Source organism: Delphinapterus leucas, chromosome 16 (genome assembly GCF_059928025.1).
Source record: "Delphinapterus leucas isolate spDelLeu-1000000601 "Yukka" chromosome 16, BTC_Dleu_Yukka2, whole genome shotgun sequence".
In the NCBI taxonomy this organism is placed as follows: Eukaryota; Metazoa; Chordata; class Mammalia; order Artiodactyla; family Monodontidae; genus Delphinapterus; species Delphinapterus leucas.
This window is the reverse complement of record NC_143144.1, coordinates 3,842,512-3,867,591: the sequence shown is the minus strand read 5'-3', so window position 1 is coordinate 3,867,591 and position 25,080 is coordinate 3,842,512. Positions and strand designations below refer to the sequence as shown.

Here is a 25,080-nt window from a genome sequence, read left to right as displayed (position 1 = left end):
AGGGCCGGGCCGGTATGCGTCCGGACTGCGCCTAGCGCAGCGCGGCCGGGCGGGCGGGATTCCCAAGGGACCGCGGGCCCCGGGCCCTGAAGCCTCCGGGGCCACGTCCCTGGGAGCGGCCTGTGGGATCTGGGGAGGGGCGCCAAGCACCGAAAAGTTTGCGGTGTCTCGCCCGCCCTGGGCTGGGTGGTCGCCAACTCCTCCGCCACCCCCCGGTACCTGAGACCCCCGTTCCCATGCCTAGCCGGGCGGCGGGGCCCTGCCGGGGCGGGCGGGGCGCTCGTGTGACTGTAAGGCCCAAGGGCCTGCTAAGCTGCGTCTCAAGAGGCAGCCCGCGAAGCCCCCAGTGTCTACGGCCAAACCACCCTAGACGGGCCCGATCTCGTCTCGATCTCGGAAGCTAAGCAGGGTCGGGCCTGGTTAGTACTTGGATGGGAGACCTCCTGGACTGGAGAGCTCCTGGGAACACCGGGTGCTGTAGGCTTTTTGCCTCCCGCTCCGCCTTCTCCTTTTGTCGCCCGCGGCGGCGGCGGCGTCCGTCTCTGCCCCCGCCGGGTACCGCTGCAGGCCCCACCTCCGCAGGCCCCTCCGTCCACAGCAAGCGTCTGATGGGGCGCTCCCCTCCTGCCTGCCCGGCCAGGCGGCCAGAAGGCGTCCCTGGAAGGCAGCGGCACAACAGACGCTCCGGGGGCGGCCTGTCGCCATCCAGACATGGCCGCGGACCCGGGTGGCGTCCGTGCGGCCCGCGAGCCCCTCGACCTGCACCTGGCGGCCCCCACTGGAGCCCAGCCCCGGCTCCGCCACCTGTCTGCCAGGGTGCCTCTCCACAGCTCCATCCGGAAAAAGCCCCCTGTCCACCGTTTCGCCGCGGCCGGAGAGGGATAGAGGGCCCAGGCCGCTTCCGCGGGCCTGCCGGCCACCTGTGGCGGGGTCCTGAGCTCGGACGGTGGTGTGGGAGCAAGGGTGGCGCTGCTGGGTCTGCGGGGCTTTGCCAACTCAATGGTGGCTCCCACTGGATTCGGGCCAGCTGCCGTCGGGCAGGAGGGCCGGCCCGGTCTGCGGCGGGGCCGCGCCTAGCGCAGCGTGGGCAGGCAGGTGGGATGCCCAAGTGACCGCGGGCCCCGGGCCCTGAAGCTTCCGGGCCCACGTCCCTGTGAGCGACCTGTGGCATCTGGGGTGGGACGCCAAGCGCCGAAATGTTTGCTGGGTCCCGCCCGCCCTAGGCTGGGTGGTCGCCAACACCTCCTCCGCCACCTGCTACCCGAGACGTCCATTCCTCTGCCTAGGCGGTTGGCGGGGCCCAGCCGAGACGGGCGTGCCCCAGGCCTGGCGGTAAGTCCCATGGTCCTGCTAAGCGACGCCTCAAGAGGCAGCCCGCGACCCACGGACACCTACTGCCAAACCAGCCTAGACGGGTCCTATCTCGTCTGAGTCTACGAAGCTAAGCAGGCTCGGGCCCGGTTAGTACTTGGATGGGAGACCTCCGTGGATTGGGGAGCTCCTGGGAATACCGCGTGCTGTGGGCTTTTTGCCTCCCGCTACGCCTTCTCCTTTTGCCGCCCGTGGCGGTGGCGGCGGCCGTCTCCGCCCCCGACGGGTACCGCTGCAGGCCCCACGTCCTCAGGCCCCTCCCTCCACAGCAAGGGTCTTATGGGGCCCTCCCCGCCTGCCTGGCCGGCCAGACGGCCAGAAGGCGTCCCTGGAAGGCAGCGGCACAACAGACGCTCCGGGGGCGGCCTGTTGCCATCCAGACATGGCCGCGGACCCGGGTGACGTCCGTGCGGCCCACGAGCCCCACGACCTGCACCTGGCCACAGCCACTGTAGCCCAGCCACGGCGCCGCCACCTGTCTGCCGCGGTGTCTCTCCACAGCTGCATCCGGAAAAAGACCCCCCTCTGTGGTTTCGCCGCGGCCGGGGGCGGGAGTGGGATCGAGGGTCCAGGCCGCATCCCCGTGCCTGCCGGCCACCTGGGTCGGGGTCCTGAGCTCGGACGGTGGAGTCGGGGCAAGGGTGTGGTTGCCGGGTCTAAGGGGCCCTGCCAACTCAATGGTGGCTCCCAGTGGCTTCGAGCCAGCTGCTGTCGGGCAGGAGGGCCGGGCCGGTCTGCGTCCGGACTGCGCCTAGCGCAGCGCGGGCGGGCGGGTGGGATTCCCAAGGGACCGCGGGCCCCGGGCCCTGAAGCCTCCGGGGCCACGTCCCTGGGAGCGGCCTGTGGGATCTGGGGAGGGGCGCCAAGCACCGAAAAGTTTGCGGTGTCTCGCCCGCCCTGGGCTGGGTGGTCGCCAACTCCTCCGCCACCCCCCGGTACCTGAGACCCACGTTCCCCTGCCTAGCCGGGCGGCGGGGCCCTGCCGGGGCGGGCGGGGCGCTCGTGTGGCTGTAAGGCCCAAGGGCCTGCTAAGCTGCGTCTCAAGAGGCAGCCCGCGAAGCCCCCAGTGTCTACGGCCAAACCACCCTAGACGGGCCCGATCTCGTCTCGATCTCGGAAGCTAAGCAGGGTCGGGCCTGGTTAGTACTTGGATGGGAGACCTCCTGGACTGAAGAGCTCCTGGGAACACCGGGTGCTGTAGGCTTTTTGCCTCCCGCTCCGCCTTCTCCTTTTGTCGCCCGCGGCGGCGGCGGCGTCCGTCTCTGCCCCCGCCGGGTACCGCTGCAGGCCCCACCTCCGCAGGCCCCTCCGTCCACAGCAAGCGTCTGATGGGGCGCTCCCCGCCTGCCTGACCGGCCAGACGGCCAGACGGCGTCCCTGGAAGGCAGCGGCACACCAGACGCTCCGGGGGTCCCCTGACGCCAAACAGACATGGCGGCAGACCCGGGTGCCGTCCATGCGGCCCGCGAGCCCCTCGACCTGCACCTGGCGGCCCCCACTGGAGCCCAGCCCCGGCTCCGCCACCTGTCTGCCAGGGTGCCTCTCCACAGCTCCATCCGGAAAAAGCCCCCTGTCCACCGTTTCGCCGCGGCCGGAGAGGGATAGAGGGCCCAGGCCGCTTCCGCGGGCCTGCCGGCCACCTGTGGCGGGGTCCTGAGCTCGGACGGTGGTGCGGGAGCAAGGGTGGCGCTGCTGGGTCTGCGGGGCTTTGCCAACTCAATGGTGGCTCCCACTGGATTCGGGCCAGCTGCCGTCGGGCAGGAGGGCCGGCCCGGTCTGCGGCGGGGCCGCGCCTAGCGCAGCGTGGGCGGGCAGGTGGGATGCCCAAGTGACCGCGGGCCCCGGGCCCTGAAGCTTCCGGGCCCACGTCCCTGTGAGCGACCTGTGGCATCTGGGGAGGGACGCCAAGCGCCAAAATGTTTGCTGGGTCCCGCCCGCCCTAGGCTGGGTGGTCGCCAACACCTCCTCCGCCACCTGCTACCCGAGACGTCCATTCCTCTGCCTAGGCGGTTGGCGGGGCCCAGCCGAGACGGGCGTGCCCCAGGCCTGGCGGTAAGTCCCATGGTCCTGCTAAGCGACGCCTCAAGAGGCAGCCCGCGACCCACGGACACCTACTGCCAAACCAGCCTAGACGGGTCCTATCTCGTCTGAGTCTACGAAGCTAAGCAGGCTCGGGCCCGGTTAGTACTTGGATGGGAGACCTCCGTGGATTGGGGAGCTCCTGGGAATACCGCGTGCTGTGGGCTTTTTGCCTCCCGCTACGCCTTCTCCTTTTGCCGCCCGTGGCGGTGGCGGCGGCCGTCTCCGCCCCCGACGGGTACCGCTGCAGGCCCCACGTCCTCAGGCCCCTCCCTCCACAGCAAGCGTCTTATGGGGCGCTCCCCTCCTGCCTGCCCGGCCAGGCGGCCAGAAGGCGTCCCTGGAAGGCCGCGGCACAACAGACGCTCCGGGGGCGGCCTGTCGCCATCCAGACATGGCCGCGGACCCGGGTGACGTCCGTGCGGCCCACGAGACCCACGACCTGCACCTGGCCACAGCCACTGTAGCCCAGCCCCGGCGCCGCCACCTGTCTGCCGCGGTGTCTCTCCACAGCTCCATCCGGAAAAAGACCCCCCCTCTGTGGTTTCGCCGCGGCCGGGGGCGGGAGTGAGATCGAGGGTTCAGGCCGCATCCCCGTGCCTGCCGGCCACCTGGGTCGGGGTCCTGAGCTCGGACGGTGGAGTCGGGGCAACGGTGTGGTTGCCGGGTCTAAGGGGCCCTGCCAACTCAATGGTGGCTCCCAGTGGCTTCGAGCCAGCTGCTGTCGGGCAGGAGGGCCGGGCCGGTCTGCGTCCGGACTGCGCCTAGCGCAGCGTGGCCGGGCGGGCGGGATTCCCAAGGGACCGCGGGCCCCGGGCCCTGAAGCCTCCGGGGCCACGTCCCTGGGAGCGGCCTGTGGGATCTGGGGAGGGGCGCCAAGCACCGAAAAGTTTGCGGTGTCTCGCCCGCCCTGGGCTGGGTGGTCGCCAACTCCTCCGCCACCCCCCGGTACCTGAGACCCCCGTTCCCATGCCTAGCCGGGCGGCGGGGCCCTGCCGGGGCGGGCGGGGCGCTCGTGTGGCTGTAAGGCCCAAGGGCCTGCTAAGCTGCGTCTCAAGAGGCAGCCCGCGAAGCCCCCAGTGTCTACGGCCAAACCACCCTAGACGGGCCCGATCTCGTCTCGATCTCGTGAAGCTAAGCAGGGTCGGGCCTGGTTAGTACTTGGATGGGAGACCTCCTGGAGTGGAGAGCTCCTGGGAACACCGGGTGCTGTAGGCTTTTTGCCTCCCGCTCCGCCTTCTCCTTTTGTCGCCCGCGGCGGCGGCGGCGTCCGTCTCTGCCCCCGCCGGGTACCGCTGCAGGCCCCACCTCCGCAGGCCCCTCCGTCCACAGCAAGCGTCTGATGGGGCGCTCCCCGCCTGCCTGACCGGCCAGACGGCGTCCCTGGAAGGCAGCGGCACACCAGACGCTCCAGGGGTCCCCTGACGCCAAACAGACATGGCGGCAGACCCGGGTGCCGTCCATGCGGCCCGCGAGCCCCTCGACCTGCACCTGGCGGCCCCCACTGGAGCCCAGCCCCGGCTCCGCCACCTGTCTGCCAGGGTGCCTCTCCACAGCTCCATCCGGAAAAAGCCCCCTGTCCACCGTTTCGCCGCGGCCGGAGAGGGTTAGAGGGCCCAGGCCGCATCCGCGGGCCTGCCGGCCACCTGTGGCGGGGTCCTGAGCTCGGACGGTGGTGTGGGAGCAAGGGTGGCGTTGCTGGGTCTGCGGGGCTTTGCCAACTCAATGGTGGCTCCCACTGGATTCGGGCCAGCTGCCGTCGGGCAGGAGGGCCGGCCCGGTCTGCGGCGGGGCCGCGCCTAGCGCAGCGTGGGCGGGCAGGTGGGATGCCCAAGTGACCGCGGGCCCCGGGCCCTGAAGCTTCCGGGGCTACGTCCCTGTGACCGACCTGTGGCATCTGGGGTGGGACGCCAAGCGCCGAAATGTTTGCTGGGTCCCGCCCGCCCTAGGCTGGGTGGTCGCCAACACCTCCTCCGCCACCTGCTACCCGAGACGTCCATTCCTCTGCCTATGCGGTTGGCGGGGCCCTGCCGAGACGGGCGTGCCCCTGGCCTGGCGGTAAGTCCCATGGTCCTGCTAAGCGACGCCTCAAGAGGCAGCCCGCGACCCACGGACACCTACTGCCAAACCAGCCTAGACGGGTCCTATCTCGTCTGAGTCTACGAAGCTAAGCAGGCTCGGGCCCGGTTAGTACTTGGATGGGAGACCTCCGTGGATTGGGGAGCTCCTGGGAATACCGCGTGCTGTGGGCTTTTTGCCTCCCGCTACGCCTTCTCCTTTTGCCGCCCGTGGCGGTGGCGGCGGCCGTCTCCGCCCCCGACGGGTACCGCTGCAGGCCCCACGTCCTCAGGCCCCTCCCTCCACAGCAAGCGTCTTATGGGGCGCTCCCCTCCTGCCTGCCCGGCCAGGCGGCCAGAAGGCGTCCCTGGAAGGCCGCGGCACAACAGACGCTCCGGGGGCGGCCTGTCGCCATCCAGACATGGCCGCGGACCCGGGTGACGTCCGTGCGGCCCACGAGACCCACGACCTGCACCTGGCCACAGCCACTGTAGCCCAGCCCCGGCGCCGCCACCTGTCTGCCGCGGTGTCTCTCCACAGCTCCATCCGGAAAAAGACCCCCCCTCTGTGGTTTCGCCGCGGCCGGGGGCGGGAGTGGGATCGAGGGTTCAGGCCGCATCCCCGTGCCTGCCGGCCACCTGGGTCGGGGTCCTGAGCTCGGACGGTGGAGTCGGGGCAAGGGTGTGGTTGCCGGGTCTAAGGGGCCCTGCCAACTCAATGGTGGCTCCCAGTGGCTTCGAGCCAGCTGCTGTCGGGCAGGAGGGCTGGGCCGGTATGCGTCCGGACTGCGCCTAGCGCAGCGCGGCCGGGCGGGCGGGATTCCCAAGGGACCGCGGGCCCCGGGCCCTGAAGCCTCCGGGGCCACGTCCCTGGGAGCGGCCTGTGGGATCTGGGGAGGGTCGCCAAGCACCGAAAAGTTTGCGGTGTCTCGCCCGCCCTGGGCTGGGTGGTCGCCAACTCCTCCGCCACCCCCCGGTACCTGAGACCCCCGTTCCCATGCCTAGCCGGGCGGCGGGGCCCTGCCGGGGCGGGCGGGGCGCTCGTGTGACTGTAAGGCCCAAGGGCCTGCTAAGCTGCGTCTCAAGAGGCAGCCCGCGAAGCCCCCAGTGTCTACGGCCAAACCACCCTAGACGGGCCCGATCTCGTCTCGATCTCGGAAGCTAAGCAGGGTCGGGCCTGGTTAGTACTTGGATGGGAGACCTCCTGGACTGGAGAGCTCCTGGGAACACCGGGTGCTGTAGGCTTTTTGCCTCCCGCTCCGCCTTCGCCTTTTGTCGCCCGCGGCGGCGGCGGCGTCCGTCTCTGCCCCCGCCGGGTACCGCTGCAGGCCCCACCTCCGCAGGCCCCTCCGTCCACAGCAAGCGTCTGATGGGGCGCTCCCCTCCTGCCTGCCCGGCCAGGCGGCCAGAAGGCGTCCCTGGAAGGCAGCGGCACAACAGACGCTCCGGGGGCGGCCTGTCGCCATCCAGACATGGCCGCGGACCCGGGTGGCGTCCGTGCGGCCCGCGAGCCCCTCGACCTGCACCTGGCGGCCCCCACTGGAGCCCAGCCCCGGCTCCGCCACCTGTCTGCCAGGGTGCCTCTCCACAGCTCCATCCGGAAAAAGCCCCCTGTCCACCGTTTCGCCGCGGCCGGAGAGGGATAGAGGGCCCAGGCTGCTTCCGCGGGCCTGCCGGCCACCTGTGGCGGGGTCCTGAGCTCGGACGGTGGTGTGGGAGCAAGGGTGGCGCTGCTGGGTCTGCGGGGCTTTGCCAACTCAATGGTGGCTCCCACTGGATTCGGGCCAGCTGCCGTCGGGCAGGAGGGCCGGCCCGGTCTGCGGCGGGGCCGCGCCTAGCGCAGCGTGGGCAGGCAGGTGGGATGCCCAAGTGACCGCGGGCCCCGGGCCCTGAAGCTTCCGGGCCCACGTCCCTGTGAGCGACCTGTGGCATCTGGGGTGGGACGCCAAGCGCCGAAATGTTTGCTGGGTCCCGCCCGCCCTAGGCTGGGTGGTCGCCAACACCTCCTCCGCCACCTGCTACCCGAGACGTCCATTCCTCTGCCTAGGCGGTTGGCGGGGCCCAGCCGAGACGGGCGTGCCCCTGGCCTGGCGGTAAGTCCCATGGTCCTGCTAAGCGACGCCTCAAGAGGCAGCCCGCGACCCACGGACACCTACTGCCAAACCAGCCTAGACGGGTCCTATCTCGTCTGAGTCTACGAAGCTAAGCAGGCTCGGGCCCGGTTAGTACTTGGATGGGAGACCTCCGTGGATTGGGGAGCTCCTGGGAATACCGCGTGCTGTGGGCTTTTTGCCTCCCGCTACGCCTTCTCCTTTTGCCGCCCGTGGCGGTGGCGGCGGCCGTCTCCGCCCCCGACGGGTACCGCTGCAGGCCCCACGTCCTCAGGCCCCTCCCTCCACAGCAAGGGTCTTATGGGGCCCTCCCCGCCTGCCTGGCCGGCCAGACGGCCAGAAGGCGTCCCTGGAAGGCAGCGGCACAACAGACGCTCCGGGGGCGGCCTGTTGCCATCCAGACATGGCCGCGGACCCGGGTGACGTCCGTGCGGCCCACGAGCCCCACGACCTGCACCTGGCCACAGCCACTGTAGCCCAGCCACGGCGCCGCCCCCTGTCTGCCGCGGTGTCTCTCCACAGCTGCATCCGGAAAAAGACCCCCCTCTGTGGTTTCGCCGCGGCCGGGGGCGGGAGTGGGATCGAGGGTCCAGGCCGCATCCCCGTGCCTGCCGGCCACCTGGGTCGGGGTCCTGAGCTCGGACGGTGGAGTCGGGGCAAGGGTGTGGTTGCCGGGTCTAAGGGGCCCTGCCAACTCAATGGTGGCTCCCAGTGGCTTCGAGCCAGCTGCTGTCGGGCAGGAGGGCCGGGCCGGTCTGCGTCCGGACTGCGCCTAGCGCAGCGCGGGCGGGCGGGTGGGATTCCCAAGGGACCGCGGGCCCCGGGCCCTGAAGCCTCCGGGGCCACGTCCCTGGGAGCGGCCTGTGGGATCTGGGGAGGGGCGCCAAGCACCGAAAAGTTTGCGGTGTCTCGCCCGCCCTGGGCTGGGTGGTCGCCAACTCCTCCGCCACCCCCCGGTACCTGAGACCCACGTTCCCCTGCCTAGCCGGGCGGCGGGGCCCTGCCGGGGCGGGCGGGGCGCTCGTGTGGCTGTAAGGCCCAAGGGCCTGCTAAGCTGCGTCTCAAGAGGCAGCCCGCGAAGCCCCCAGTGTCTACGGCCAAACCACCCTAGACGGGCCCGATCTCGTCTCGATCTCGGAAGCTAAGCAGGGTCGGGCCTGGTTAGTACTTGGATGGGAGACCTCCTGTACTGAAGAGCTCCTGGGAACACCGGGTGCTGTAGGCTTTTTGCCTCCCGCTCCGCCTTCTCCTTTTGTCGCCCGCGGCGGCGGCGGCGTCCGTCTCTGCCCCCGCCGGGTACCGCTGCAGGCCCCACCTCCGCAGGCCCCTCCGTCCACAGCAAGCGTCTGATGGGGCGCTCCCCGCCTGCCTGACCGGCCAGACGGCCAGACGGCGTCCCTGGAAGGCAGCGGCACACCAGACGCTCCGGGGGTCCCCTGACGCCAAACAGACATGGCGGCAGACCCGGGTGCCGTCCATGCGGCCCGCGAGCCCCTCGACCTGCACCTGGCGGCCCCCACTGGAGCCCAGCCCCGGCTCCGCCACCTGTCTGCCAGGGTGCCTCTCCACAGCTCCATCCGGAAAAAGCCCCCTGTCCACCGTTTCGCCGCGGCCGGAGAGGGATAGAGGGCCCAGGCCGCTTCCGCGGGCCTGCCGGCCACCTGTGGCGGGGTCCTGAGCTCGGACGGTGGTGCGGGAGCAAGGGTGGCGCTGCTGGGTCTGCGGGGCTTTGCCAACTCAATGGTGGCTCCCACTGGATTCGGGCCAGCTGCCGTCGGGCAGGAGGGCCGGCCCGGTCTGCGGCGGGGCCGCGCCTAGCGCAGCGTGGGCGGGCAGGTGGGATGCCCAAGTGACCGCGGGCCCCGGGCCCTGAAGCTTCCGGGGCCACGTCCCTGTGAGCGACCTGTGGCATCTGGGGTGGGACGCCAAGCGCCGAAATGTTTGCTGGGTCCCGTCCGCCCTAGGCTGGGTGGTCGCCAACACCTCCTCCGCCACCTGCTACCCGAGACGTCCATTCCTCTGCCTAGGCGGTTGGCGGGGCCCAGCCAAGACGGGCGTGCCCCTGGCCTGGCGGTAAGTCCCATGGTCCTGCTAAGCGACGCCTCAAGAGGCAGCCCGCGACCCACGGACACCTACTGCCAAACCAGCCTAGACGGGTCCTATCTCGTCTGAGTCTACGAAGCTAAGCAGGCTCGGGCCCGCTTAGTACTTGGATGGGAGACCTCCGTGGATTGGGGAGCTCCTGGGAATACCGCGTGCTGTGGGCTTTTTGCCTCCCGCTACGCCTTCTCCTTTTGCCGCCCGTGGCGGTGGCGGCGGCCGTCTCCGCCCCCGACGGGTACCGCTGCAGGCCCCACGTCCTCAGGCCCCTCCCTCCACAGCAAGCGTCTTATGGGGCGCTCCCCTCCTGCCTGCCCGGCCAGGCGGCCAGAAGGCGTCCCTGGAAGGCAGCGGCACAACAGACGCTCCGGGGGCGGCCTGTCGCCATCCAGACATGGCCGCGGACCCGGGTGACGTCCGTGCGGCCCACGAGACCCACGACCTGCACCTGGCCACAGCCACTGTAGCCCAGCCCCGGCGCCGCCACCTGTCTGCCGCGGTGTCTCTCCACAGCTCCATCCGGAAAAAGACCCCCCCTCTGTGGTTTCGCCGCGGCCGGGGGCGGGAGTGGGATCGAGGGTCCAGGCCGCATCCCCGTGCCTGCCGGCCACCTGGGTCGGGGTCCTGAGCTCGGACGGTGGAGTCGGGGCAACGGTGTGGTTGCCGGGTCTAAGGGGCCCTGCCAACTCAATGGTGGCTCCCAGTGGCTTCGAGCCAGCTGCTGTCGGGCAGGAGGGCCGGGCCGGTATGCGTCCGGACTGCGCCTAGCGCAGCGCGGCCGGGCGGGCGGGATTCCCAAGGGACCGCGGGCCCCGGGCCCTGAAGCCTCCGGGGCCACGTCCCTGGGAGCGGCCTGTGGGATCTGGGGAGGGGCGCCAAGCACCGAAAAGTTTGCGGTGTCTCGCCCGCCCTGGGCTGGGTGGTCGCCAACTCCTCCGCCACCCCCCGGTACCTGAGACCCACGTTCCCCTGCCTAGCCGGGCGGCGGGGCCCTGCCGGGGCGGGCGGGGCGCTCGTGTGGCTGTAAGGCCCAAGGGCCTGCTAAGCTGCGTCTCAAGAGGCAGCCCGCGAAGCCCCCAGTGTCTACGGCCAAACCACCCTAGACGGGCCCGATCTCGTCTCGATCTCGGAAGCTAAGCAGGCTCGGGCCTGGTTAGTACTTGGATGGGAGACCTCCTGGACTGGAGAGCTCCTGGGAACACCGGGTGCTGTAGGCTTTTTGCCTCCCGCTCCGCCTTCTCCTTTTGTCGCCCGCGGCGGCGGCGGCGTCCGTCTCTGCCCCCGCCGGGTACCGCTGCAGGCCCCACCTCCGCAGGCCCCTCCGTCCACAGCAAGCGTCTGATGGGGCGCTCCCCGCCTGCCTGACCGGCCAGACGGCCAGACGGCGTCCCTGGAAGGCAGCGGCACACCAGACGCTCCGGGGGTCCCCTGACGCCAAACAGACATGGCGGCAGACCCGGGTGCCGTCCATGCGGCCCGCGAGCCCCTCGACCTGCACCTGGCGGCCCCCACTGGAGCCCAGCCCCGGCTCCGCCACCTGTCTGCCAGGGTGCCTCTCCACAGCTCCATCCGGAAAAAGCCCCCTGTCCACCGTTTCGCCGCGGCCGGAGAGGGATAGAGGGCCCAGGCCGCATCCGCGGGCCTGCCGGCCACCTGTGGCGGGGTCCTGAGCTCGGACGGTGGTGTGGGAGCAAGGGTGGCGTTGCTGGGTCTGCGGGGCTTTGCCAACTCAATGGTGGCTCCCACTGGATTCGGGCCAGCTGCCGTCGGGCAGGAGGGCCGGCCCGGTCTGCGGCCGGGCCGCGCCTAGCGCAGCGTGGGCGGGCAGGTGGGATGCCCAAGTGACCGCGGGCCCCGGGCCCTGAAGCTTCCGGGCCCACGTCCCTGTGAGCGACCTGTGGCATCTGGGGAGGGACGCCAAGCGCCAAAATGTTTGCTGGGTCCCGCCCGCCCTAGGCTGGGTGGTCGCCAACACCTCCTCCGCCACCTGCTACCCGAGACGTCCATTCCTCTGCCTAGGCGGTTGGCGGGGCCCAGCCGAGACGGGCGTGCCCCAGGCCTGGCGGTAAGTCCCATGGTCCTGCTAAGCGACGCCTCAAGAGGCAGCCCGCGACCCACGGACACCTACTGCCAAACCAGCCTAGACGGGTCCTATCTCGTCTGAGTCTACGAAGCTAAGCAGGCTCGGGCCCGGTTAGTACTTGGATGGGAGACCTCCGTGGATTGGGGAGCTCCTGGGAATACCGCGTGCTGTGGGCTTTTTGCCTCCCGCTACGCCTTCTCCTTTTGCCGCCCGTGGCGGTGGCGGCGGCCGTCTCCGCCCCCGACGGGTACCGCTGCAGGCCCCACGTCCTCAGGCCCCTCCCTCCACAGCAAGCGTCTTATGGGGCGCTCCCCTCCTGCCTGCCCGGCCAGGCGGCCAGAAGGCGTCCCTGGAAGGCCGCGGCACAACAGACGCTCCGGGGGCGGCCTGTCGCCATCCAGACATGGCCGCGGACCCGGGTGACGTCCGTGCGGCCCACGAGACCCACGACCTGCACCTGGCCACAGCCACTGTAGCCCAGCCCCGGCGCCGCCACCTGTCTGCCGCGGTGTCTCTCCACAGCTCCATCCGGAAAAAGACCCCCCCTCTGTGGTTTCGCCGCGGCCGGGGGCGGGAGTGAGATCGAGGGTTCAGGCCGCATCCCCGTGCCTGCCGGCCACCTGGGTCGGGGTCCTGAGCTCGGACGGTGGAGTCGGGGCAAAGGTGTGGTTGCCGGGTCTAAGGGGCCCTGCCAACTCAATGGTGGCTCCCAGTGGCTTCGAGCCAGCTGCTGTCGGGCAGGAGGGCCGGGCCGGTCTGCGTCCGGACTGCGCCTAGCGCAGCGTGGCCGGGCGGGCGGGATTCCCAAGGGACCGCGGGCCCCGGGCCCTGAAGCCTCCGGGGCCACGTCCCTGGGAGCGGCCTGTGGGATCTGGGGAGGGGCGCCAAGCACCGAAAAGTTTGCGGTGTCTCGCCCGCCCTGGGCTGGGTGGTCGCCAACTCCTCCGCCACCCCCCGGTACCTGAGACCCCCGTTCCCATGCCTAGCCGGGCGGCGGGGCCCTGCCGGGGCGGGCGGGGCGCTCGTGTGGCTGTAAGGCCCAAGGGCCTGCTAAGCTGCGTCTCAAGAGGCAGCCCGCGAAGCCCCCAGTGTCTACGGCCAAACCACCCTAGACGGGCCCGATCTCGTCTCGATCTCGGAAGCTAAGCAGGGTCGGGCCTGGTTAGTACTTGGATGGGAGACCTCCTGGAGTGGAGAGCTCCTGGGAACACCGGGTGCTGTAGGCTTTTTGCCTCCCGCTCCGCCTTCTCCTTTTGTCGCCCGCGGCGGCGGCGGCGTCCGTCTCTGCCCCCGCCGGGTACCGCTGCAGGCCCCACCTCCGCAGGCCCCTCCGTCCACAGCAAGCGTCTGATGGGGCGCTCCCCGCCTGCCTGACCGGCCAGACGGCGTCCCTGGAAGGCAGCGGCACACCAGACGCTCCAGGGGTCCCCTGACGCCAAACAGACATGGCGGCAGACCCGGGTGCCGTCCATGCGGCCCGCGAGCCCCTCGACCTGCACCTGGCGGCCCCCACTGGAGCCCAGCCCCGGCTCCGCCACCTGTCTGCCAGGGTGCCTCTCCACAGCTCCATCCGGAAAAAGCCCCCTGTCCACCGTTTCGCCGCGGCCGGAGAGGGATAGAGGGCCCAGGCCGCATCCGCGGGCCTGCCGGCCACCTGTGGCGGGGTCCTGAGCTCGGACGGTGGTGTGGGAGCAAGGGTGGCGTTGCTGGGTCTGCGGGGCTTTGCCAACTCAATGGTGGCTCCCACTGGATTCGGGCCAGCTGCCGTCGGGCAGGAGGGCCGGCCCGGTCTGCGGCGGGGCCGCGCCTAGCGCAGCGTGGGCGGGCAGGTGGGATGCCCAAGTGACCGCGGGCCCCGGGCCCTGAAGCTTCCGGGGCTACGTCCCTGTGAGCGACCTGTGGCATCTGGGGTGGGACGCCAAGCGCCGAAATGTTTGCTGGGTCCCGCCCGCCCTAGGCTGGGTGGTCGCCAACACCTCCTCCGCCACCTGCTACCCGAGACGTCCATTCCTCTGCCTAGGCGGTTGGCGGGGCCCTGCCGAGACGGGCGTGCCCCTGGCCTGGCGGTAAGTCCCATGGTCCTGCTAAGCGACGCCTCAAGAGGCAGCCCGCGACCCACGGACACCTACTGCCAAACCAGCCTAGACGGGTCCTATCTCGTCTGAGTCTACGAAGCTAAGCAGGCTCGGGCCCGGTTAGTACTTGGATGGGAGACCTCCGTGGATTGGGGAGCTCCTGGGAATACCGCGTGCTGTGGGCTTTTTGCCTCCCGCTACGCCTTCTCCTTTTGCCGCCCGTGGCGGTGGCGGCGGCCGTCTCCGCCCCCGACGGGTACCGCTGCAGGCCCCACGTCCTCAGGCCCCTCCCTCCACAGCAAGCGTCTTATGGGGCGCTCCCCTCCTGCCTGCCCGGCCAGGCGGCCAGAAGGCGTCCCTGGAAGGCCGCGGCACAACAGACGCTCCGGGGGCGGCCTGTCGCCATCCAGACATGGCCGCGGACCCGGGTGACGTCCGTGCGGCCCACGAGACCCACGACCTGCACCTGGCCACAGCCACTGTAGCCCAGCCCCGGCGCCGCCACCTGTCTGCCGCGGTGTCTCTCCACAGCTCCATCCGGAAAAAGACCCCCCCTCTGTGGTTTCGCCGCGGCCGGGGGCGGGAGTGGGATCGAGGGTTCAGGCCGCATCCCCGTGCCTGCCGGCCACCTGGGTCGGGGTCCTGAGCTCGGACGGTGGAGTCGGGGCAACGGTGTGGTTGCCGGGTCTAAGGGGCCCTGCCAACTCAATGGTGGCTCCCAGTGGCTTCGAGCCAGCTGCTGTCGGGCAGGAGGGCCGGGCCGGTCTGCGTCCGGACTGCGCCTAGCGCAGCGTGGCCGGGCGGGCGGGATTCCCAAGGGACCGCGGGCCCCGGGCCCTGAAGCCTCCGGGGCCACGTCCCTGGGAGCGGCCTGTGGGATCTGGGGAGGGGCGCCAAGCACCGAAAAGTTTGCGGTGTCTCGCCCGCCCTGGGCTGGGTGGTCGCCAACTCCTCCGCCACCCCCCGGTACCTGAGACCCCCGTTCCCATGCCTAGCCGGGCGGCGGGGCCCTGCCGGGGCGGGCGGGGCGCTCGTGTGGCTGTAAGGCCCAAGGGCCTGCTAAGCTGCGTCTCAAGAGGCAGCCCGCGAAGCCCCCAGTGTCTACGGCCAAACCACCCTAGACGGGCCCGATCTCGTCTCGATCTCGGAAGCTAAGCAGGGTCGGGCCTGGTTAGTACTTGGATGGGAGACCTCCTGGAGTGGAGAGCTCCTGGGAACACCGGGTGCTGTAGGCTTTTTGCCTCCCGCTCCGCCTTCTCCTTTTGTCGCCCGCGGCGGCGGCGGCGTCCGTCTCTGCCCCCGCCGGGTACCGCTGCAGGCCCCACCTCCGCAGGCCCCTCCGTCCACAGCAAGCGTCTGATGGGGCGCTCCCCGCCTGCCTGACCGGCCAGACGGCCAGACGGCGTCCCTGGAAGGCAGCGGCACACCAGACGCTCCGGGGGTCCCCTGACGCCAAACAGACATGGCGGCAGACCCGGGTGCCGTCCATGCGGCCCGCGAGCCCCTCGACCTGCACCTGGCGGCCCCCACTGGAGCCCAGCCCCGGCTCCGCCACCTGTCTGCCAGGGTGCCTCTCCACAGCTCCATCCGGAAAAAGCCCCCTGTCCACCGTTTCGCCGCGGCCGGAGAGGGATAGAGGGCCCAGGCCGCTTCCGCGGGCCTGCCGGCCACCTGTGGCGGGGTCCTGAGCTCGGACGGTGGTGTGGGAGCAAGGGTGGCGCTGCTGGGTCTGCGGGGCTTTGCCAACTCAATGGTGGCTCCCACTGGATTCGGGCCAGCTGCCGTCGGGCAGGAGGGCCGGCCCGGTCTGCGGCGGGGCCGCGCCTAGCGCAGCGTGGGCGGGCAGGTGGGATGCCCAAGTGACCGCGGGCCCCGGGCCCTGAAGCTTCCGGGGCCACGTCCCTGTGAGCGACCTGTGGCATCTGGGGTGGGACGCCAAGCGCCGAAATGTTTGCTGGGTCCCGTCCGCCCTAGGCTGGGTGGTCGCCAACACCTCCTCCGCCACCTGCTACCCGAGACGTCCATTCCTCTGCCTAGGCGGTTGGCGGGGCCCAGCCGAGACGGGCGTGCCCCTGGCCTGGCGGTAAGTCCCATGGTCCTGCTAAGCGACGCCTCAAGAGGCAGCCCGCGACCCGCAGACACCTACTGCCAAACCAGCCTAGACGGGTCCTATCTCGTCTGAGTCTACGAAGCTAAGCAGGCTCGGGCCCGGTTAGTACTTGGATGGGAGACCTCCGTGGATTGGGGAGCTCCTGGGAATACCGCGTGCTGTGGGCTTTTTGCCTCCCGCTACGCCTTCTCCTTTTGCCGCCCGTGGCGGTGGCGGCGGCCGTCTCCGCCCCCGACGGGTACCGCTGCAGGCCCCACGTCCTCAGGCCCCTCCCTCCACAGCAAGCGTCTTATGGGGCGCTCCCCTCCTGCCTGCCCGGCCAGGCGGCCGGCAGGCGTCCCTGGAAGGCAGCGGCACAACAGACGCTCCGGGGGCGGCCTGTCGCCATCCAGACATGGCCGCGGACCCGGGTGACGTCCGTGCGGCCCACGAGCCCCACGACCTGCACCTGGCCACAGCCACTGTAGCCCAGCCCCGGCGCCGCCACCTGTCTGCCGCGGTGTCTCTCCACAGCTGCATCCGGAAAAAGACCCCCCTCTGTGGTTTCGCCGCGGCCGGGGGCGGGAGTGGGATCGAGGGTCCAGGCCGCATCCCCGTGCCTGCCGGCCACCTGGGTCGGGGTCCTGAGCTCGGACGGTGGAGTCGGGGCAAGGGTGTGGTTGCCGGGTCTAAGGGGCCCTGCCAACTCAATGGTGGCTCCCAGTGGCTTCGAGCCAGCTGCTGTCGGGCAGGAGGGCCGGGCCGGTCTGCGTCCGGACTGCGCCTAGCGCAGCGTGGCCGGGCGGGCGGGATTCCCAAGGGACCGCGGGCCCCGGGCCCTGAAGCCTCCGGGGCCACGTCCCTGGGAGCGGCCTGTGGGATCTGGGGAGGGGCGCCAAGCACCGAAAAGTTTGCGGTGTCTCGCCCGCCCTGGGCTGGGTGGTCGCCAACTCCTCCGCCACCCCCCGGTACCTGAGACCCACGTTCCCCTGCCTAGCCGGGCGGCGGGGCCCTGCCGGGGCGGGCGGGGCGCTCGTGTGGCTGTAAGGCCCAAGGGCCTGCTAAGCTGCGTCTCAAGAGGCAGCCCGCGAAGCCCCCAGTGTCTACGGCCAAACCACCCTAGACGGGCCCGATCTCGTCTCGATCTCGGAAGCTAAGCAGGGTCGGGCCTGGTTAGTACTTGGATGGGAGACCTCCTGGACTGGAGAGCTCCTGGGAACACCGGGTGCTGTAGGCTTTTTGCCTCCCGCTCCGCCTTCTCCTTTTGTCGCCCGCGGCGGCGGCGGCGGCGTCCGTCTCTGCCCCCGCCGGGTACCGCTGCAGGCCCCACCTCCGCAGGCCCCTCCGTCCACAGCAAGCGTCTGATGGGGCGCTCCCCGCCTGCCTGACCGGCCAGACGGCCAGACGGCGTCCCTGGAAGGCAGCGGCACACCAGACGCTCCGGGGGTCCCCTGACGCCAAACAGACATGGCGGCAGACCCGGGTGCCGTCCATGCGGCCCGCGAGCCCCTCGACCTGCACCTGGCGGCCCCCACTGGAGCCCAGCCCCGGCTCCGCCACCTGTCTGCCAGGGTGCCTCTCCACAGCTCCATCCGGCAAAAGCCCCCTGTCCACCGTTTCGCCGCGGCCGGAGAGGGATAGAGGGCCCAGGCCGCATCCGCGGGCCTGCCGGCCACCTGTGGCGGGGTCCTGAGCTCGGACGGTGGTGTGGGAGCAAGGTTGGCGTTGCTGGGTCTGCGGGGCTTTGCCAACTCAATGGTGGCTCCCACTGGATTCGGGCCAGCTGCCGTCGGGCAGGAGGGCCGGCCCGGTCTGCGGCCGGGCCGCGCCTAGCGCAGCGTGGGCGGGCAGGTGGGATGCCCAAGTGACCGCGGGCCCCGGGCCCTGAAGCTTCCGGGGCTACGTCCCTGTGAGCGACCTGTGGCATCTGGGGTGGGACGCCAAGCGCCGAAATGTTTGCTGGGTCCCGCCCGCCCTAGGCTGGGTGGTCGCCAACACCTCCTCCGCCACCTGCTACCCGAGACGTCCATTCCTCTGCCTAGGCGGTTGGCGGGGCCCTGCCGAGACGGGCGTGCCCCTGGCCTGGCGGTAAGTCCCATGGTCCTGCTAAGCGACGCCTCAAGAGGCAGCCCGCGACCCACGGACACCTACTGCCAAACCAGCCTAGACGGGTCCTATCTCGTCTGAGTCTACGAAGCTAAGCAGGCTCGGGCCCGGTTAGTACTTGGATGGGAGACCTCCGTGGATTGGGGAGCTCCTGGGAATACCGCGTGCTGTGGGCTTTTTGCCTCCCGCTACGCCTTCTCCTTTTGCCGCCCGTGGCGGTGGCGGCGGCCGTCTCCGCCCCCGACGGGTACCGCTGCAGGCCCCACGTCCTCAGGCCCCTCCCTCCACAGCAAGCGTCTTATGGGGCGCTCCCCTCCTGCCTGCCCGGCCAGGCGGCCAGAAGGCGTCCCTGGAAGGCAGCGGCACAACAGACGCTCCGGGGGCGGCCTGTCGCCATCCAGACATGGCCGCGGACCCGGGTGACGTCCGTGCGGCCCACGAGCCCCACGACCTGCACCTGGCCACAGCCACTGTAGCCCAGCCCCGGCGCCGCCACCTGTCTGCCGCGGTGTCTCTCCACAGCTCCATCCGGAAAAAGACCCCCCCTCTGTGGTTTCGCCGCGGCCGGGGGCGGGAGTGGGATCGAGGGTTCAGGCCGCATCCCCGTGCCTGCCGGCCACCTGGGTCGGGGTCCTGAGCTCGGACGGTGGAGTCGGGGCAACGGTGTGGTTGCCGGGTCTAAGGGGCCCTGCCAACTCAATGGTGGCTCCCAGTGGCTTCGAGCCAGCTGCTGTCGGGCAGGAGGGCCGGGCCGGTCTGCGTCCGGACTGCGCCTAGCGCAGCGCGGCCGGGCGGGCGGGATTACCAAGGGACCGCGGGCCCCGGGCCCTGAAGCCTCCGGGGCCACGTCCCTGGGAGCGGCCTGTGGGATCTGGGGAGGGGCGCCAAGCACCGAAAAGTTTGCGGTGTCTCGCCCGCCCTGGGCTGGGTGGTCGCCAACTCCTCCGCCACCCCCCGGTACCTGAGACCCACGTTCCCCTGCCTAGCCGGGCGGCGGGGCCCTGCCGGGGCGGGCGGGGCGCTCGTGTGGCTGTAAGGCCCAAGGGCCTGCTAAGCTGCGTCTCAAGAGGCAGCCCGCGAAGCCCCCAGTGTCTACGGCCAAACCACCCTAGACGGGCCCGATCTCGTCTCGATCTCGGAAGCTAAGCAGGGTCGGGCCTGGTTAGTACTTGGATGGGAGACCTCCTGGACTGGAGAGCTCCTGGGAACACCGGGTGCTGTAGGCTTTTTGCCTCCCGCTCCGCCTTCTCCTTTTGTCGCCCGCGGCGGCGGCGGCGTCCGTCTCTGCCCCCGCCGGGTACCGCTGCAGGCCCCACCTCCGCAGGCCCCTCCATCCACAGCAAGCGTCTGATGGGGCGCTCCCCGCCTGCCTGACCGGCCAGACGGCCAGACGGCGTCCCTGGAAGGCAGCGGCACACCAGACGCTCCGGGGGTCCCCTGACGCCAAACAGACATGGCGGCAGACCCGGGTGCCGTCCATGCGGCCCGCGAGCCCCTCGACCTGCACCTGGCGGCCCCCACTGGAGCCCAGCCCCGGCTCCGCCACCTGTCTGCCAGGGTGCCTCTCCACAGCTCCATCCGGAAAAAGCCCCCTGTCCACCGTTTCGCCGCGGCCGGAGAGGGATAGAGGGCCCAGGCCGCTTCCGCGGGCCTGCCGGCCACCTGTGGCGGGGTCCTGAGCTCGGACGGTGGTGTGGGAGCAAGGGTGGCGCTGCTGGGTCTGCGGGGCTTTGCCAACTCAATGGTGGCTCCCACTGGATTCGGGCCAGCTGCCGTCGGGCAGGAGGGCCGGCCCGGTCTGCGGCGGGGCCGCGCCTAGCGCAGCGTGGGCGGGCAGGTGGGATGCCCAAGTGACCGCGGGCCCCGGGCCCTGAAGCTTCCGGGGCCACGTCCCTGTGAGCGACCTGTGGCATCTGGGGTGGGACGCCAAGCGCCGAAATGTTTGCTGGGTCCCGTCCGCCCTAGGCTGGGTGGTCGCCAACACCTCCTCCGCCACCTGCTACCCGAGACGTCCATTCCTCTGCCTAGGCGGTTGGCGGGGCCCAGCCGAGACGGGCGTGCCCCTGGCCTGGCGGTAAGTCCCATGGTCCTGCTAAGCGACGCCTCAAGAGGCAGCCCGCGACCCACAGACACCTACTGCCAAACCAGCCTAGACGGGTCCTATCTCGTCTGAGTCTACGAAGCTAAGCAGGCTCGGGCCCGGTTAGTACTTGGATGGGAGACCTCCGTGGATTGGGGAGCTCCTGGGAATACCGCGTGCTGTGGGCTTTTTGCCTCCCGCTACGCCTTCTCCTTTTGCCGCCCGTGGCGGTGGCGGCGGCCGTCTCCGCCCCCGACGGGTACCGCTGCAGGCCCCACGTCCTCAGGCCCCTCCCTCCACAGCAAGCGTCTTATGGGGCGCTCCCCTCCTGCCTGCCCGGCCAGGCGGCCGGCAGGCGTCCCTGGAAGGCAGCGGCACAACAGACGCTCCGGGGGCGGCCTGTCGCCATCCAGACATGGCCGCGGACCCGGGTGACGTCCGTGCGGCCCACGAGCCCCACGACCTGCACCTGGCCACAGCCACTGTAGCCCAGCCCCGGCGCCGCCACCTGTCTGCCGCGGTGTCTCTCCACAGCTGCATCCGGAAAAAGACCCCCCTCTGTGGTTTCGCCGCGGCCGGGGGCGGGAGTGGGATCGAGGGTCCAGGCCGCATCCCCGTGCCTGCCGGCCACCTGGGTCGGGGTCCTGAGCTCGGACGGTGGAGTCGGGGCAAGGGTGTGGTTGCCGGGTCTAAGGGGCCCTGCCAACTCAATGGTGGCTCCCAGTGGCTTCGAGCCAGCTGCTGTCGGGCAGGAGGGCCGGGCCGGTCTGCGTCCGGACTGCGCCTAGCGCAGCGTGGCCGGGCGGGCGGGATTCCCAAGGGACCGCGGGCCCCGGGCCCTGAAGCCTCCGGGGCCACGTCCCTGGGAGCGGCCTGTGGGATCTGGGGAGGGGCGCCAAGCACCGAAAAGTTTGCGGTGTCTCGCCCGCCCTGGGCTGGGTGGTCGCCAACTCCTCCGCCACCCCCCGGTACCTGAGACCCACGTTCCCCTGCCTAGCCGGGCGGCGGGGCCCTGCCGGGGCGGGCGGGGCGCTCGTGTGGCTGTAAGGCCCAAGGGCCTGCTAAGCTGCGTCTCAAGAGGCAGCCCGCGAAGCCCCCAGTGTCTACGGCCAAACCACCCTAGACGGGCCCGATCTCGTCTCGATCTCGGAAGCTAAGCAGGGTCGGGCCTGGTTAGTACTTGGATGGGAGACCTCCTGGACTGGAGAGCTCCTGGGAACACCGGGTGCTGTAGGCTTTTTGCCTCCCGCTCCGCCTTCTCCTTTTGTCGCCCGCGGCGGCGGCGGCGTCCGTCTCTGCCCCCGCCGGGTACCGCTGCAGGCCCCACCTCCGCAGGCCCCTCCGTCCACAGCAAGCGTCTGATGGGGCGCTCCCCGCCTGCCTGACCGGCCAGACGGCCAGACGGCGTCCCTGGAAGGCAGCGGCACACCAGACGCTCCGGGGGTCCCCTGACGCCAAACAGACATGGCGGCAGACCCGGGTGCCGTCCATGCGGCCCGCGAGCCCCTCGACCTGCACCTGGCGGCCCCCACTGGAGCCCAGCCCCGGCTCCGCCACCTGTCTGCCAGGGTGCCTCTCCACAGCTCCATCCGGCAAAAGCCCCCTGTCCACCGTTTCGCCGCGGCCGGAGAGGGATAGAGGGCCCAGGCCGCATCCGCGGGCCTGCCGGCCACCTGTGGCGGGGTCCTGAGCTCGGACGGTGGTGTGGGAGCAAGGTTGGCGTTGCTGGGTCTGTGGGGCTTTGCCAACTCAATGGTGGCTCCCACTGGATTCGGGCCAGCTGCCGTCGGGCAGGAGGGCCGGCCCGGTCTGCGGCCGGGCCGCGCCTAGCGCAGCGTGGGCGGGCAGGTGGGATGCCCAAGTGACCGCGGGCCCCGGGCCCTGAAGCTTCCGGGGCTACGTCCCTGTGAGCGACCTGTGGCATCTGGGGTGGGACGCCAAGCGCCGAAATGTTTGCTGGGTCCCGCCCGCCCTAGGCTGGGTGGTCGCCAACACCTCCTCCGCCACCTGCTACCCGAGACGTCCATTCCTCTGCCTAGGCGGTTGGCGGGGCCCTGCCGAGACGGGCGTGCCCCTGGCCTGGCGGTAAGTCCCATGGTCCTGCTAAGCGACGCCTCAAGAGGCAGCCCGCGACCCACGGACACCTACTGCCAAACCAGCCTAGACGGGTCCTATCTCGTCTGAGTCTACGAAGCTAAGCAGGCTCGGGCCCGGTTAGTACTTGGATGGGAGACCTCCGTGGATTGGGGAGCTCCTGGGAATACCGCGTGCTGTGGGCTTTTTGCCTCCCGCTACGCCTTCTCCTTTTGCCGCCCGTGGCGGTGGCGGCGGCCGTCTCCGCCCCCGACGGGTACCGCTGCAGGCCCCACGTCCTCAGGCCCCTCCCTCCACAGCAAGCGTCTTATGGGGCGCTCCCCTCCTGCCTGCCCGGCCAGGCGGCCAGAAGGCGTCCCTGGAAGGCCGCGGCACAACAGACGCTCCGGGGGCGGCCTGTCGCCATCCAGACATGGCCGCGGACCCGGGTGACGTCCGTGCGGCCCACGAGACCCACGACCTGCACCTGGCCACAGCCACTGTAGCCCAGCCCCGGCGCCGCCACCTGTCTGCCGCGGTGTCTCTCCACAGCTCCATCCTGAAAAAGACCCCCCCTCTGTGGTTTCGCCGCGGCCGGGGGCGGGAGTGGGATCGAGGGTTCAGGCCGCATCCCCGTGCCTGCCGGCCACCTGGGTCGGGATCCTGAGCTCGGACGGTGGAGTCGGGGCAACGGTGTGGTTGCCGGGTCTAAGGGGCCCTGCCAACTCAATGGTGGCTCCCAGTGGCTTCGAGCCAGCTGCTGTCGGGCAGGAGGGCCGGGCCGGTCTGCGTCCGGACTGCGCCTAGCGCAGCGTGGCCGGGCGGGCGGGATTCCCAAGGGACCGCGGGCCCCGGGCCCTGAAGCCTCCGGGGCCACGTCCCTGGGAGCGGCCTGTGGGATCTGGGGAGGGGCGCCAAGCACCGAAAAGTTTGCGGTGTCTCGCCCGCCCTGGGCTGGGTGGTCGCCAACTCCTCCGCCACCCCCCGGTACCTGAGACCCCCGTTCCCATGCCTAGCCGGGCGGCGGGGCCCTGCCGGGGCGGGCGGGGCGCTCGTGTGGCTGTAAGGCCCAAGGGCCTGCTAAGCTGCGTCTCAAGAGGCAGCCCGCGAAGCCCCCAGTGTCTACGGCCAAACCACCCTAGACGGGCCCGATCTCGTCTCGATCTCGGAAGCTAAGCAGGGTCGGGCCTGGTTAGTACTTGGATGGGAGACCTCCTGGACTGGAGAGCTCCTGGGAACACCGGGTGCTGTAGGCTTTTTGCCTCCCGCTCCGCCTTCTCCTTTTGTCGCCCGCGGCGGCGGCGGCGTCCGTCTCTGCCCCCGCCGGGTACCGCTGCAGGCCCCACCTCCGCAGGCCCCTCCATCCACAGCAAGCGTCTGATGGGGCGCTCCCCGCCTGCCTGACCGGCCAGACGGCCAGACGGCGTCCCTGGAAGGCAGCGGCACACCAGACGCTCCGGGGGTCCCCTGACGCCAAACAGACATGGCGGCAGACCCGGGTGCCGTCCATGCGGCCCGAGAGCCCCTCGACCTGCACCTGGCGGCCCCCACTGGAGCCCAGCCCCGGCTCCGCCACCTGTCTGCCAGGGTGCCTCTCCACAGCTCCATCCGGAAAAAGCCCCCTGTCCACCGTTTCGCCGCGGCCGGAGAGGGATAGAGGGCCCAGGCCGCATCCGCGGGCCTGCCGGCCACCTGTGGCGGGGTCCTGAGCTCGGACGGTGGTGTGGGAGCAAGGGTGGCGTTGCTGGGTCTGCGGGGCTTTGCCAACTCAATGGTGGCTCCCACTGGATTCGGGCCAGCTGCCGTCGGGCAGGAGGGCCGGCCCGGTCTGCGGCCGGGTCGCGCCTAGCGCAGCGTGGGCGGGCAGGTGGGATGCCCAAGTGACCGCGGGCCCCGGGCCCTGAAGCTTCCGGGCCCACGTCCCTGTGAGCGACCTGTGGCATCTGGGGTGGGACGCCAAGCGCCGAAATGTTTGCTGGGTCCCGCCCGCCCTAGGCTGGGTGGTCGCCAACACCTCCTCCGCCACCTGCTACCCGAGACGTCCATTCCTCTGCCTAGGCGGTTGGCGGGGCCCAGCCGAGACGGGCGTGCCCCTGGCCTGGCGGTAAGTCCCATGGTCCTGCTAAGCGACGCCTCAAGAGGCAGCCCGCGACCCACAGACACCTACTGCCAAACCAGCCTAGACGGGTCCTATCTCGTCTGAGTCTACGAAGCTAAGCAGGCTCGGGCCCGGTTAGTACTTGGATGGGAGACCTCCGTGGATTGGGGAGCTCCTGGGAATACCGCGTGCTGTGGGCTTTTTGCCTCCCGCTACGCCTTCTCCTTTTGCCGCCCGTGGCGGTGGCGGCGGCCGTCTCCGCCCCCGACGGGTACCGCTGCAGGCCCCACGTCCTCAGGCCCCTCCCTCCACAGCAAGCGTCTTATGGGGCGCTCCCCTCCTGCCTGCCCGGCCAGGCGGCCGGCAGGCGTCCCTGGAAGGCAGCGGCACAACAGACGCTCCGGGGGCGGCCTGTCGCCATCCAGACATGGCCGCGGACCCGGGTGACGTCCGTGCGGCCCACGAGCCCCACGACCTGCACCTGGCCACAGCCACTGTAGCCCAGCCCCGGCGCCGCCACCTGTCTGCCGCGGTGTCTCTCCACAGCTGCATCCGGAAAAAGACCCCCCTCTGTGGTTTCGCCGCGGCCGGGGGCGGGAGTGGGATCGAGGGTCCAGGCCGCATCCCCGTGCCTGCCGGCCACCTGGGTCGGGGTCCTGAGCTCGGACGGTGGAGTCGGGGCAAGGGTGTGGTTGCCGGGTCTAAGGGGCCCTGCCAACTCAATGGTGGCTCCCAGTGGCTTCGAGCCAGCTGCTGTC

At 70.9% G+C, this 25,080-nt stretch overlaps 12 pseudogenes; all 12 read left to right on the top strand.

Annotated features, from left to right (window-relative positions):
• The first annotated feature begins 348 nt into the window (after positions 1–348).
• LOC149747191 (5S ribosomal RNA) lies at positions 349–484 on the top strand (annotated as a pseudogene).
• A 1,955-nt stretch (positions 485–2,439) lies between these two features.
• Positions 2,440–2,575, top strand: LOC149747190 (5S ribosomal RNA; annotated as a pseudogene).
• Positions 2,576–4,531: 1,956 nt separating this feature from the next.
• LOC149747189 (5S ribosomal RNA) lies at positions 4,532–4,668 on the top strand (annotated as a pseudogene).
• A 1,948-nt stretch (positions 4,669–6,616) lies between these two features.
• On the top strand, positions 6,617–6,752 carry LOC149747188 (5S ribosomal RNA; annotated as a pseudogene).
• Positions 6,753–8,707: 1,955 nt separating this feature from the next.
• Positions 8,708–8,843, top strand: LOC149747187 (5S ribosomal RNA; annotated as a pseudogene).
• Positions 8,844–10,799: 1,956 nt separating this feature from the next.
• LOC149747186 (5S ribosomal RNA) lies at positions 10,800–10,935 on the top strand (annotated as a pseudogene).
• Positions 10,936–12,891: 1,956 nt separating this feature from the next.
• On the top strand, positions 12,892–13,027 carry LOC149747185 (5S ribosomal RNA; annotated as a pseudogene).
• A 1,948-nt stretch (positions 13,028–14,975) lies between these two features.
• LOC149747184 (5S ribosomal RNA) lies at positions 14,976–15,111 on the top strand (annotated as a pseudogene).
• Positions 15,112–17,066: 1,955 nt separating this feature from the next.
• Positions 17,067–17,202, top strand: LOC149747183 (5S ribosomal RNA; annotated as a pseudogene).
• Positions 17,203–19,161: 1,959 nt separating this feature from the next.
• LOC149747182 (5S ribosomal RNA) lies at positions 19,162–19,297 on the top strand (annotated as a pseudogene).
• Positions 19,298–21,252: 1,955 nt separating this feature from the next.
• On the top strand, positions 21,253–21,388 carry LOC149747181 (5S ribosomal RNA; annotated as a pseudogene).
• Positions 21,389–23,344: 1,956 nt separating this feature from the next.
• LOC149747180 (5S ribosomal RNA) lies at positions 23,345–23,480 on the top strand (annotated as a pseudogene).
• The last annotated feature ends 1,600 nt before the right edge of the window (positions 23,481–25,080 follow it).